This window comes from Tupaia chinensis, unplaced genomic scaffold (assembly GCF_000334495.1).
Source record: "Tupaia chinensis unplaced genomic scaffold, TupChi_1.0 Scaffold000094_1, whole genome shotgun sequence".
Classification (NCBI taxonomy): domain Eukaryota; kingdom Metazoa; phylum Chordata; class Mammalia; order Scandentia; family Tupaiidae; genus Tupaia; species Tupaia belangeri.
Window position 1 is genome coordinate 3,078,036 of NW_006159556.1, and position 14,826 is coordinate 3,092,861.

The window sequence follows — 14,826 nt, forward strand, 5'->3', positions numbered from 1 at the left end:
TTTCTCACTTTCTGTCTCTCTGTCTCTCTCTGTCTGTCTGGCGAGCACACGCACCCTATAACAAAAACCTCTCAAAAAAAAAAAAAAAGCTATTCAGGAGGCTGGAAGGTGGCTTAGAGGGAGCATCACACTGCAAAGCTGACCCCCATGAGGAGCTTCTGGGTTTCATCCAGAGACCTCCCTCAGTATGCTGGGCGTGCATTTCTCATGGTCTGGGACTGGCTGAGGCTGGGCTTGGATCACAATGTGAACCCACTTGGAATGCCTGTCTCTCTGTCTCTCTCTCTCTCTCATGAAAGAAATAAATAAACAGACTTTTGTTTGAGAGATTTTTGTTACAAGGTGCCTGTGCTTGCCAGAGAGACATAGAGAGAAAGAGAGAAAGCAAGAAATCACCCCCCACCCCCAGGGGAGATGGCCACGCAGCAATCCCTTCTCCTTCATTCTCCTCTCAGGACTTTGGGCACGCATGCACACATGCCCAGCGTGAGTCTGAAGCCGCAGATGGGGTCTTCCAATAGCGGTTGACTACGTGAGAGTCCAGGGACATAACCACTATGCCATCTGCTGGTCTCAATAAACAGACTTTTATGAAAGTAATTTTTATTTGTTTGTCATAGGGCTCATGTGCCTGGAAGAGAGAAAGAGAGAGACAGAGAAGGGGGGAGAGAGAGAACATGCGTGTCAGCCCCTAGCCACAATACCTCCTCCTCCATTTTCTTCTCAGGACTTTGGGCTTTGGTACTCGCACACACGAGCCTGGCAGGTTTCTCAAGCTGCTGTGGTCTGGGATCTGAACTGTGCAGTCAGCCATGGTTAACTGCTTTAACCACCATGCCGCCTGCCACCCCTAAACCTGCACTGCCTGTTTCTAGATCACCCAACATCCTCATCCCCTGAGCTTTAGGAATTTCTACCATTTTGAATTGCTTTCATGTTGAAATATTTATCTCAGATTTGTCTATGCTTTTTTGTTTTTCTTCTTTAATTTGATCTGTTGTTGCTGAGGGAGATTTTGGAGGGTGAATAAATTCATTGTACATTGTCTCCCCCAGAAAAGATTTTTGGTGGGCCAGTCAGGTGGTCTGGTGGTTAAAGAGGCTGGATTCCACATGGCCGACTGCTATTCAAGTCTCAGACCTGGCAGCTTAAAAACATCCCAGGTGGATGTACATGAGGGCCCAGAGTCTCCAGAGAAGTGTGGCCGTTCCCCTGTGTGGAGGTGATTTCTCTCTGTCCCTTGCTTCCTCTTTCTGTCTCTTTCTTGGGGTAAATGTATGTACCCTACAGCAAACAAACAAACGAACAAACAAAAAGGAAGACTTTTAGCAATTTTTACAGAGGTAAAATTTCACCTATCAGCACTAATGCAGAGATAAGTGTGAACATAAGTTGTCTACTAGCTAGAAGACCTTGGGCAAGTTGCTTAGTCTCACTGCCCTTCAGTTTCATCATCTGCAAGTTAGGTATTTAATAGACCCTACCTAAGGGCCTTGTGCACATCAAATGAGGCTTGAAGAGGGAAAAAGTCCCATGAAACCTAAAGCTTCTAGCAATACATAAATCACATAAATCAATAGATATGAATAAGTCCGTAAATATTCACTATTAACTTGGTTTGGGATAGAAGTTGAGATGACTTTATATTTTCCAAATACATTCTTTTCATTAGCTCTGGGGCATGACTATGTCATCCCTAATATGGTAAGAAATATAGGCACTTGGGGGCTGGTAACTGGTGTGGTGGTTAAGGGTGCTGGACTTCCATATGGCCAACCATGGTTCGAGTCCTGGACCTGGCAGTTTGCTTTTCTGCTCTCTCTGTTCTCTTTCTGTCTGTCTCTCTGGTCAAATTTAGAAATAAGAATGATAAATAAACTTGAATAAAATAATTACTTATTAAAAAATAAAAGAAATATAGGCACCCACGGCCAAATAGAAAAAACTGCCGAGGTAACATGAAGCTTGGGTACGTCTGGTTTGGCCAATGGCTTTGCCACACGTAGAATAATTACTACATGGTTATTGTTCTAACACTGGTGGTGACACAGAGGAGACTAAAATATAGTTCTCGGTGAGGCCATAGCGTGAGCTTCGTTGCCATCATCTGCTGGGTTGTCGGAAACGTCATGATGCATTTTTGCACAGAAAAATACATCGTCACTTTTCCGACAGCCCAATATTATAGTACATGTGCCAACCAGGTATGGAAAATTCTAAGCTGGTGTATTCACGGCGTAAATGTCATTTCAGCACGTTACACTTTAACCTCGGTTGCTCCCACAAATAAACTCTTATCTCTACTGGTGATAAATGTTTAGTCAGAAGTGTATCATGTGAAAGGGTCAGCCTGTCCTGAACCTCTTCTCTGCTTTTACAGCCGGACAGCTTCAGCCGAGGGTGGATGAACCCCTAAAGTACACCAGTTGAACTCATTTTTATTGCTTAGTCAATAAATATTGGCCAGGTATCCCGTGTCCAGGCACGGAGTTAGGTAACTTACAGCAAACACGGAGACACATGGCAGCTCCCTCTTTCATCGTTTCATTTACGACATTCCAAGACTTTCAGACCTTGAGGTCAGCTCTAGGTACTTTGCTCTCACTTCAAGTTTCTTTAACCAGGTGCTGTACATTCTTCTTTTCACGAAGTTTCTTTCATGCCTCTTTCTTCTTCACTTTTCCCAGAATCTCCTTATTTCTTTCCTTTTCTTCTTTTTTCTTTTTGGGCACTTGTGCTCACCAGAGGAAGAGACAGAAAGAGAGAGAGAACCCTTCCTGCCACCCCAGGGTGGATGACTACACTGCAATCCTTTCTCTATTCCCCTCTCCAGAATTTTGGGCATGTATGCATATGTGCCCAGTGTGTTTTTTTATTTATTTATTTATTTATTTATTTATTTTAATTAGACCACAGAGGGACAGAGTGAAAGAGAGAGGGAGAGACAGAGGGAAAGTGAGAAAGCAAGCTGCCAGGTCTAAGACTCGAACCACGATCAGCCATGTGGGAGTCCAGCACCCTTAACCACCATGCCACCTACCGGCCCCTGCCTGGTGTGCTTTTCAAGCCACCATGTCTGGGACTCAAACTGTGCTGTTGGCCATATGGGATCCAACACCTTGACTACCATGCCTCCTGCTGGCCCCCATCTCTCTATCTCAATTATATATATTTTTTTCATTTTCAGATTGATCTTTCTACCTTTCCACATCTTTCCATCTATTCCAATTATTTTATTTTAGGTATTTATCTATTTTTTGTTATAAGCAAGAGGGTGCATGCACTCGCTAGAAAGAGAGAGACAAAGAGAGAAAGGATAAAGCACCTTCCCCTATGGGGTGTGGGTATGCTGCAATCCTTAACTTCTGCTCCTGTCAGGATTGTGGGCACATACATACATGCATTCGGTGGTGTTTTGCAAGCAGCTAGGGCCGGGAGTTGAACCAGATAGTTGGCCATGCAGGATTTGGCTCACTTACCCAGCAGGCCATGGGACAGGCCCTTCTCATTCATCATATACATGAACAAATTAGCCTTCCTCTCTTTCTTTCCTTTTATTTTATTTTATTTTTTGCTATAGGGTGCATGCATTTGCCAGAAAGACAGAGACAGAGAGACAGAAAGCAAGAAATCACCCCCAGGGGGTTGGTCACACTGCAATCCCTTCTCTGTTTTCCTCTCAGGATTTTGGGCATGCACACATATGCACCGGGTGTGAATTTAAGCCACAGGACTCGAATCATGGATGACTACATTGGGAGTCCAGCAACATAGCCCTTATGCTAACTGCTGGTCCCCCAAATTAGCCTTTTTAAAACACTTTTTTGGCAATGTCAATTTTCTATACTATGAATTTTCCATAATTTCTTTCTGTCAAGATTAAGTCTTTTTTTGTTTTTCCCTAAGGTTTTTGTCATAGAGTGCATGCGCTTGGTGGAGAGAAAAAGAGAGACAGTGAGAGGGAAAGTGAGAAATCACTACTGAGGGTTGGGGGTGTGGGATGGCCGCGCTGCAATTCCTTCTCCTTCATTCTCTTCTTAGATTTTGGGCACACATGTGCATATACATGGTGTGAGTCTCAAGCCTCTGGGTCCAGGACTCAAACTGTGGTCCACCATGTAGGAGTCCGGTGCGTTAACCACCACACCACCTGCTGGCTCGATATGAAGGAATCTTGACAAAATGAGCCAGGCTCAAAAGTAACTACTTCATTTATGTAATTTAAAAACAGATAAAACTAAGCAAAAATGCATTGCTCAAGAGAAGCCAAACCTCCCATGGCAAAAGTGGTTCAAATCCCTGGTGTGGTCAGCCTCACACACAGGGCGTGTGCATGGGTGCCCAGTCTGGAGGACTGGAGGAAGGGGATTGTAGCGTGACCAGACTCTGTGGAGGGGCTTTATCTCTCTCTCTCTCTCTTAGTCTCATATGTGCAAATATACTTTCTATCATTAACAAAGGAAAAAAACCCAAAACACCAGACACAACAATGTATAGTGATAGCGCAGGGTTACCTTTGGAAAAGATAAAGCCCAAGGTGGAGTGCGAAGAAGACTTCTGGGGTATGGATAATGCTCTTTTTTTTTTTTTTTTTGAGAGATTTTTGCTATAGGGTGCGTGCGCTCGCCAGACAGACGGAGAGAGACAGAGAGACAGAAAGCGAGAAATCACCCCCCAGGGGAGATGGCCACACCGCAATCCCTTCTCCTCCATTCTCCTCTCAGGATCTTGGGCACACACGCATACGCACCCGGCGTGTGTTTTAAGACACCGGGTTCGGCACGCGAACCGTGGTCGACTACATGGGAGTCCAGCGACATAGCCATTATACTAACTGCTGGTTCCCCGATAATGCTCTTTTTAAAGAATGCTCTCTTTTTAAAAAATCTGGGTAATAGGGGACCAGTAGATGGCGTAACAGTTGCGTTGCTGGACTCCCACATGGTCAACCACAGTTTGAGTCCTGGACCTGACAGTTTCAAACTCACACCGGGCGTGTGTGCATGTGTGCTTAAAATCCCAAGAGGGGAATGGAGAAGAAGGGATTGAGGCGTGGCCATCCCCCCTGGGGAGTGATTTCTTGCTTTGTGTCTCTGTCTCTTGGTGAGCACAAACACTACAGCAAAAATAGCTCTTAAAAAAAAATTGGGTTAACAGATGTATGAGTGTGTTTACTTTGCAAATATACCTCAAGCTGTCTGCTTAAATGTTCTCCACTATTTTTGTATGTATGCTATACTTGTTAAGGCACTGGTCTCCCACATGGCCTAGTGTGGTTCAAATCCTGGACCTGGCGGCTTGCTTTCTTGCTTTCCCTCTCTCTCTCTCTGGTCAAATTAAAAAATAATATTTAATAACAATTAATAAATTAAATATTTAATAAATTAAATATATAATTCTTTTAAATTTTATTTTAATTAAAATATTTGTTTTAATTTTATTTATTTATTCATTCATTTTAATTTGACCATAGAGAGACACACAGAGAGAGAAAGGGTAGGTGAGAAAGAAAGCCACCAGGTCTGGGACTTGAACCATGGTTAGCCATGTGGGAATGTCTAGCTCCTTAACTACCACGCCACCTGCTGGCCCAAATATATAATTCTTTAAAAAACAAACAAACTTTGCTTAAACAAAAGACCTTCATGGCTATTAGAATTTAGTTTGGTAAATTTCAAATAACAGGGATCAACATTCCATACTCTACCATACTACCAATCTAATTCTGCAAGTAATTATCATAAGATAATTTTAGATACTTTTTCTACTATACTCCATTTAATGGGAGAAAAATTTATAATCAAATAAAAAAAATAATTAAAAAAATATTTATTTACTTTTATTCATTCATTCATTTTATTTTGATTTGACCAGAGAGAGACCCAGAGAGAAAGAAAAGGAAAGTGAGAAAGCAAGCCACCAGGTCCAGGACTTGAACCGTGGTCAGCCATGTGAGAATGTCCAGCATCTTAACCACCACACCATCTGCTGGTCCTAGTAATAATAATTATTACTATTGCTATAAGGTGCATGTGCTCACCAGAGACAAAGAGAAAGAGAGAGGGAAAGTGAGAAGTAATCCCCCAAGGGGATGGCCATGCCGCAATCCCTTCTCTTCCTTTATTTATTTATTTATTTATTTATTTATTTTAATTAGACCACAGAGGGACAGAGTGAAAGAGAGAGGGAGAGACAGAGGGAAAGTGAGAAAGCAAGCTGCCAGGTCTAAGACTCGAACCACGATCAGCCATGTGGGAGTCCAGCACCCTTAACCACCATGCCACCTACCGGCCCCTGCCTGGTGTGCTTTTCAAGCCACCATGTCTGGGACTCAAACTGTGCTGTTGGCCATATGGGATCCAACACCTTGACTACCATGCCTCCTGCTGGCCCCCATCTCTCTATCTCAATTATATATATTTTTTTCATTTTCAGATTGATCTTTCTACCTTTCCACATCTTTCCATCTATTCCAATTATTTTATTTTAGGTATTTATCTATTTTTTGTTATAAGCAAGAGGGTGCATGCACTCGCTAGAAAGAGAGAGACAAAGAGAGAAAGGATAAAGCACCTTCCCCTATGGGGTGTGGGTATGCTGCAATCCTTAACTTCTGCTCCTGTCAGGATTGTGGGCACATACATACATGCATTCGGTGGTGTTTTGCAAGCAGCTAGGGCCGGGAGTTGAACCAGATAGTTGGCCATGCAGGATTTGGCTCACTTACCCAGCAGGCCATGGGACAGGCCCTTCTCATTCATCATATACATGAACAAATTAGCCTTCCTCTCTTTCTTTCCTTTTATTTTATTTTATTTTTTGCTATAGGGTGCATGCATTTGCCAGAAAGACAGAGACAGAGAGACAGAAAGCAAGAAATCACCCCCAGGGGGTTGGTCACACTGCAATCCCTTCTCTGTTTTCCTCTCAGGATTTTGGGCATGCACACATATGCACCGGGTGTGAATTTAAGCCACAGGACTCGAATCATGGATGACTACATTGGGAGTCCAGCAACATAGCCCTTATGCTAACTGCTGGTCCCCCAAATTAGCCTTTTTAAAACACTTTTTTGGCAATGTCAATTTTCTATACTATGAATTTTCCATAATTTCTTTCTGTCAAGATTAAGTCTTTTTTTGTTTTTCCCTAAGGTTTTTGTCATAGAGTGCATGCGCTTGGTGGAGAGAAAAAGAGAGACAGTGAGAGGGAAAGTGAGAAATCACTACTGAGGGTTGGGGGTGTGGGATGGCCGCGCTGCAATTCCTTCTCCTTCATTCTCTTCTTAGATTTTGGGCACACATGTGCATATACATGGTGTGAGTCTCAAGCCTCTGGGTCCAGGACTCAAACTGTGGTCCACCATGTAGGAGTCCGGTGCGTTAACCACCACACCACCTGCTGGCTCGATATGAAGGAATCTTGACAAAATGAGCCAGGCTCAAAAGTAACTACTTCATTTATGTAATTTAAAAACAGATAAAACTAAGCAAAAATGCATTGCTCAAGAGAAGCCAAACCTCCCATGGCAAAAGTGGTTCAAATCCCTGGTGTGGTCAGCCTCACACACAGGGCGTGTGCATGGGTGCCCAGTCTGGAGGACTGGAGGAAGGGGATTGTAGCGTGACCAGACTCTGTGGAGGGGCTTTATCTCTCTCTCTCTCTCTTAGTCTCATATGTGCAAATATACTTTCTATCATTAACAAAGGAAAAAAACCCAAAACACCAGACACAACAATGTATAGTGATAGCGCAGGGTTACCTTTGGAAAAGATAAAGCCCAAGGTGGAGTGCGAAGAAGACTTCTGGGGTATGGATAATGCTCTTTTTTTTTTTTTTTTTGAGAGATTTTTGCTATAGGGTGCGTGCGCTCGCCAGACAGACGGAGAGAGACAGAGAGACAGAAAGCGAGAAATCACCCCCCAGGGGAGATGGCCACACCGCAATCCCTTCTCCTCCATTCTCCTCTCAGGATCTTGGGCACACACGCATACGCACCCGGCGTGTGTTTTAAGACACCGGGTTCGGGACGCGAACCGTGGTCGACTACATGGGAGTCCAGCGACATAGCCATTATACTAACTGCTGGTTCCCCGATAATGCTCTTTTTAAAGAATGCTCTCTTTTTAAAAAATCTGGGTAATAGGGGACCAGTAGATGGCGTAACAGTTGCGTTGCTGGACTCCCACATGGTCAACCACAGTTTGAGTCCTGGACCTGACAGTTTCAAACTCACACCGGGCGTGTGTGCATGTGTGCTTAAAATCCCAAGAGGGGAATGGAGAAGAAGGGATTGAGGCGTGGCCATCCCCCCTGGGGAGTGATTTCTTGCTTTGTGTCTCTGTCTCTTGGTGAGCACAAACACTACAGCAAAAATAGCTCTTAAAAAAAAATTGGGTTAACAGATGTATGAGTGTGTTTACTTTGCAAATATACCTCAAGCTGTCTGCTTAAATGTTCTCCACTATTTTTGTATGTATGCTATACTTGTTAAGGCACTGGTCTCCCACATGGCCTAGTGTGGTTCAAATCCTGGACCTGGCGGCTTGCTTTCTTGCTTTCCCTCTCTCTCTCTCTGGTCAAATTAAAAAATAATATTTAATAACAATTAATAAATTAAATATTTAATAAATTAAATATATAATTCTTTTAAATTTTATTTTAATTAAAATATTTGTTTTAATTTTATTTATTTATTCATTCATTTTAATTTGACCATAGAGAGACACACAGAGAGAGAAAGGGTAGGTGAGAAAGAAAGCCACCAGGTCTGGGACTTGAACCATGGTTAGCCATGTGGGAATGTCTAGCTCCTTAACTACCACGCCACCTGCTGGCCCAAATATATAATTCTTTAAAAAACAAACAAACTTAGATTAAACAAAAGACCTTCATGGCTATTAGAATTTAGTTTGGTAAATTTCAAATAACAGGGATCAACATTCCATACTCTACCATACTACCAATCTAATTCTGCAAGTAATTATCATAAGATAATTTTAGATACTTTTTCCTTAACTACCACGCCACCTGCTGGCCCAAATATATAATTCTTTAAAAAACAAACAAACTTAGATTAAACAAAAGACCTTCATGGCTATTAGAATTTAGTTTGGTAAATTTCAAATAACAGGGATCAACATTCCATACTCTACCATACTACCAATCTAATTCTGCAAGTAATTATCATAAGATAATTTTAGATACTTTTTCTACTATACTCCATTTAATGGGAGAAAAATTTATAATCAAATAAAAAAAATAATTAAAAAAATATTTATTTACTTTTATTCATTCATTCATTTTATTTTGATTTGACCAGAGAGAGACCCAGAGAGAAAGAAAAGGAAAGTGAGAAAGCAAGCCACCAGGTCCAGGACTTGAACCGTGGTCAGCCATGTGAGAATGTCCAGCATCTTAACCACCACACCATCTGCTGGTCCTAGTAATAATAATTATTACTATTGCTATAAGGTGCATGTGCTCACCAGAGACAAAGAGAAAGAGAGAGGGAAAGTGAGAAGTAATCCCCCAAGGGGGTGGCCATGCCGCAATCCCTTCTCTTCCATTCTCCTCTCAGGATTTTGGGCACACACACACATCTGGTGTGATTTACAAGCTGCTGGGTCCAGAACTCAAACCACCCAGTTGTCTACCTGGAATCCAGCTACCCTCAAATGAGCTTTATAAACAAATAAATTATTCCTTTATTGGTCTCTTGTCTGCTGTATAAACAAGTTATATGGACCAAGGTGCTCCAGCTCTAGCATCTGAGCTTTGAACAGCTCCTCTATGGTCCCCCCTCCTCCCTGCCCATGCTGTGCTGTCCAGCTGTGTTAATGCCTACCCTCTGTTCACTTTCCATATACGGAAGGGACTTTGACACCTGGCTTTTCTCCTTTCTATTCTCTCTTCTCTCCAAGGTCATTTTTTTTTTTTTTTGGCAATTTCTGTGTTTATTTAGTTGACCCACCCATGACCTCGGGTGCTCTGTTCTTCGATCTTCTTCACTTTACTCCAGGAGAGTCAGAATTCTAAAGATTCCTTCTCCCACAGCCTCCAAGATTACTATTTGTCCCCTGGTTACTTTTTTTTTTTTTTTTAAGAGATTTTGCTACAGGGCAAATGCTCTCACCAGAAAGAGAAACAGAGAGACAGAAAGTGAAAAATCACCCCCCCCCAGGGGGGATGGCCACACCACAATCCCCTCTTCTTCATTCTCCTCTGGGAATTTCGGGCACATATGCACAAGTTCCCCGGGTGAATTTTAAGCCGATGGGTCTGGGACTCGACTGATCACCTACATGGGAGTCCAGTGATGTAAATGTGTTTGCCCCACTTCTTTTTTTTTTTTTTTTTTTTGAGACACTATAGGGTGCATGATCTTGCTGGAGAGACAGAGAGAAAGTGAGAAATCATTCCCTGGGAGGATAGTCATGTTGCAATCCATTCTCCATTCTGCTCTTGGCATTTTGGACATGCAAGCACACACTCCAGGCATGAGTTTGAAGTCACAAGATCTGGACCTTGAACCAGTTGGTCACATGGGAGTCCACCACCATGACTACCGCACCATCTGCTGGTCCCACTCAAAAATATTTAAAAAAAAAAAAAATAGATGTTAATGGGGCCAGCAGGTGGCATGGTGGTTAAAAGCATTGGACTCCCACATGGCTAACCACAGTTCGAGTCCTGGACCTGGTGGCTTGCTTTCTCTCCGTCCCTCTCTCTCGCTCTGTTCCTCTCTGGTCATATTTAAATAGATAAATAAATAAAGTTAAATAAAATAAAATAATTCCTAAAAAAATAGATATTGGGACCACCAGATGGCGTAATGGCTATGTCACTGGACTCCCATGTAGTCGACCATGGTTTGAGTCCTGGACCTGGTGGCTTAAACTCATGCCGGGCACGTGTGCGTGTGTGCTCAAGATCCAGAGAGGAGAATGGAGAAAGGATTGCGGCGTGGCCATCCCCCTGTGGGGGGATTTCTGGCTTTCTGTCTCTCTCTTTCTTTCTGGCGAGTGCATGTGCCCTACAGCAAAATCCTCGCAAAAAAAAAAAAAAAAAAAGATGTTAAAGGCAGACCTGACTCCACCTCAGAGTCCTTTCAAAGTCATCAGGAAACGTCAGAGAGCTAGAAAGGCTAGAAAGTGGCAAAAGGTTCAACTCACTTTGAAAATGGAAGGGGCACATCAGCAGGCAGCGTGGAGGAGGCAGCACACGCAGTGACAGTCAGTGGGGACAGGGACCTCTGTCCTAACACCAAAAGGAACTGGATTCTGCTAACACCCTGACTCTGCCTGGAAGCAGATGCTTTGGAGAAGAAACTCCAGTTAAGAGCCCGGCACTTTGACTTGGCCTTGAGCAGAGCCTGCCCTGCCCTGGAAGCCTGACCTCCAGCCCTGGGAGATAACGGAGTAGTTAATGAATGCGATGGTAATTTGTGACTCAGCAATAGGAAACACCTATGCCTCCCTCCCACTTCCATTGCTCCACTCACGTGTCCTGACCATGGGAGGAATGCTCATAATAAACTCCAGTATTCGCTGGGTGGCCCGATGCTCGTTCAGCCGTAGGCCTCCAGGCGACCTCTCCGGGAGCGCCCTTTCCACCTCCCCATGCTTGCCTTTGCTGCCCTATGCTGAGTCACTTCACCCACTCGCCCTTGCTCCATTTTTCTGCTGCTACCCACCCCACAAAACCAAATCCTACGACTTAGACCACCCTCCGCTTTCCCTAGCCTTCCATCTTTGTGAATGGGCAAGTCACGCTCATTTGTGGTTGTCCTGCCACTGGGCCGGTGGGGCTGGCGTGCAGTTCTCCTAAGGTCTTCTTTCTTTGCTAAAAACTTGATTTATTATTTTAAAATTTTGCCAGCGGGTGCTCGTGCTCACCAGACAGAGACAGAAAGGAGGGGAAAAGCAACCCCCAATGGGGTGTGGTCATGCTGTGTTCCCCCCTTTCTATCTATTCTTCCTGCCAAGCCCCTGGGCATGTATGCACATGGAATGCAAGTTGCTATAGGCCATAGGACACAGGGCTGCCCCTTTATCTTCTTTTTAATGGAATTTCTGATTCACGTATAATCTTTGTGAGGTGCAATGGGTATTTTTTTTTTTTTCTGAGTTCGTGCCAGAGAGTGTGTGCACTCTGGAGAGATAGAGACATAGAAAAAGAGAAAAATCACCCCCTGGTCCAAGGGGGATGGGCATGACACAATCCCTTCTCCATTCTCCTCTTGAGATTTTGGGCACACACACACACACACACACACGTGCTCCGGATGGTTTTGAAGCCCCAGGATCTGGAACTCGGACCATGGCTGGTGATGTGGAGTCCAGCACCTTAACTGCTATGTCACCTGCTGACCCCACATTACTTGTTTTGTTTTTTTTTAGGAATTATTTTATTTAACTTTATTTATCTATTTATTTTAATTTGACTAGAGAGGGACAGAGTGAGAGTGAGAGAATGAAAGTGAGAAAGCAAGCTGCCAGTTTTGGGATTCGAGCCAGGGTCGACCACGTGGGAGCCCAGTGCCTTTAACCACCATGCCATCTGCTGGGCCCCGCCACAATATGGTTTTTAAAAAACATCTGTACAGTGTGCGACAATCAGATCCTGGACAGAAACGCCCTCATTGTTCCCAGCAATCCATACCATACTAAGCTGTGCTCACCTGAAAATCACTTTGAGGAGGAGTATTACTGCATTACATTTGTTTGTTAGTCTCCTGTGGAACGTGCTTCCAAAATCGATGCCATTTGTCTACATGCACGCTTGGGCCTTTTAACCAACTCCTTCCCATTCCTCCCCACCCCCATTCAGCATCTAATATCTACCATTACGCTCTCTGCTTCTATGCGCTTGAGTCATTTATTTATTTGTTTAGCTTGCTATAGGGCACACACACTCTACTCGCCAGAGAGGAGGAGAGAGAGAGAGGAGAAGGGAGAGGTCCCTCCCCAGGAAGAATGGCCAGGCCGTAGTCTCTTCTCCTCCATCCTCCTCTGGGGATTTCCAGCCTGCTTGCACACCCCAGCATGTTTTTCAAGCCACTGGGTGCAGGGCTCCAACCACATGGTGGGTCATGTGGGTTCTAGCCACCTTAGCCACCATGCCAGCTTGCTGGCCCAGATGTGCTCTTCATTTTGTGAATAGTCATGAAAAAGCAGGTCTAGGCCAGCAGGTGGTATGGTGGTTCAAGTGGCTGGATCCCATATGACCCACAGTGCGGTTGGAGTCCTACATGTGGTGGCTTGAAAAACAGGTCAGGATTGTGTGCTTATGTGTCCCAAATCCCCAGAGAATGGAGGAGAAGGGATTGCAGCCTGGCCATCCTCCCTGGTGAGTGATTTCTCACTTTCCCTCTCTCTCTCTGGGGAGTGGACGCACCCTGTAGTAAAACAAAAACACAAACCAGATCTGAGGAAATTTATCCTCATTTTGACTTAAAGTGGAGTATGACTAAAATACATGTGCATATGGGTCTTTAGGAATCTTTAACTGACAGAAATTAATCCAAGAGTAATTTCACCCAGATGTTTGGATATATTATAATATATACTTTAAAGTCTTTGGAAAGTATACAGCATAGTATTTTTTGTTTGTTGTTTATTTTTTTATTCAGCGTAGTATTTTCAATATCTCCCCAAAATTGTGTAGAATTTTCTTTTTCTTTTTTTTGGAGAGGTCTTTGCTATAGGGCGTGTGCACTCGCCAGACAGACAGAGAGAGACATAGAGACAGAAAGCGAGAAATCACCCACCCAGGGGGGATGGTCACGCCGCAATCCCTTCTCCTCCATTCTCCTCCTCCATTCTCCTCCTGGGATCTTGGGCACGCACGCACACGCGCCTGGCGTGAGTTTTAAGCCACCGGTCCCGGACGTGAATTGCGGTCGACTACGTGGGAGTCCAGCGACATAGCCATTACGCTAGCTGCTGGTTCCCGTAGAATTTTCTTATCTAGGTTTTTTTTGACCGAAAATTTCAAGTATGGGTTCAAAAATGAAAGGTAACTCCTAGTATTGGTTTAAGCAACTGATCCTCTGATTTGTGTTCGTAAAGGCAAACCTGCAAGTATCCCACTGTAAGTACTGATTTCTAGGGTCGCTTAGCAGGTGAGTGTTGGAGTGGCCAGGCTGCCAGACGACCAGCGCTTTTCTAGGTCATCAGAATAGTGCAGAGAAGGACTTATTACAGAAGTGTGAGAAATAATATTTACATTGTTCGCGGTTACATTTTCAGTCGAAACCCAGCTTTCCTCCTCCCCCTGAGGTTCAGTTCCTGATTTTATGGGCCCTAGGGCAAAAGCATCCCGTTTTCTTAGAAGCTCCACTAGAAATCGCCTGCTTGCTCGCGGGGTGGGTGTGACAGAAAAAGCCTCGGCGTCAGCGTCCTGGGTGCTTGGAGCCAGGTCAGCGGCGGCGCCCCAGCCGGTCCAGGCAGGTCGAGGTATGGATCGATCAGCCCGGGTAGCGCCGGGTGATTACCAGCGCGCGCCGCGCCTGCTCATTAGCTCGAGCTCCGGAGGCGGGAGTTTGGGGGTCGTCCCGGCGTGCTCCGGGACAGTCTTCTCTGCGACGCGGGCGGGTGGCTGTCGCGGTCCCAGTCCCGAGGTAGGCTCGGGACGCGCGCAACACGTGTGCAAGCTCGGCGGGGGCGCGGGGCGCTTATCTCCGCGGGGCAGGCGGCGCCCGCGGGACGCAGAGGGAGCCGCGCGCAGGGAGTTGCCGCCTAACGCAGTCCTAGGAGTGCGCCGCGGAGCCGGCATCTGCGCAGCCTGCGCCCACCCTGGCGGCCGGACCCCGCCGCCCCCGCC

General features: G+C 44.8%; 1 protein-coding gene across 3 annotated transcripts in view; it reads left to right on the forward strand.

Annotated features, from left to right (window-relative positions):
- Positions 1-14,826, forward strand: part of ABCG2 (ATP binding cassette subfamily G member 2 (JR blood group)) — a 96,950-nt gene that overhangs the window by 22,934 nt on the left and 59,190 nt on the right. The window contains exon 1 of one of the 3 annotated variants that reach the window (XM_014585821.2): positions 14,371-14,459. The exons of 1 other annotated variant lie outside the window; for it this stretch is intronic. The gene's annotated coding sequence lies outside the window, so the exon portion shown is untranslated. Of the gene's footprint in view, positions 1-14,370; positions 14,460-14,501; positions 14,624-14,826 lie in introns of those variants that run through there. One more of the 3 variants, XM_006143253.3, reaches the window with a different exon arrangement.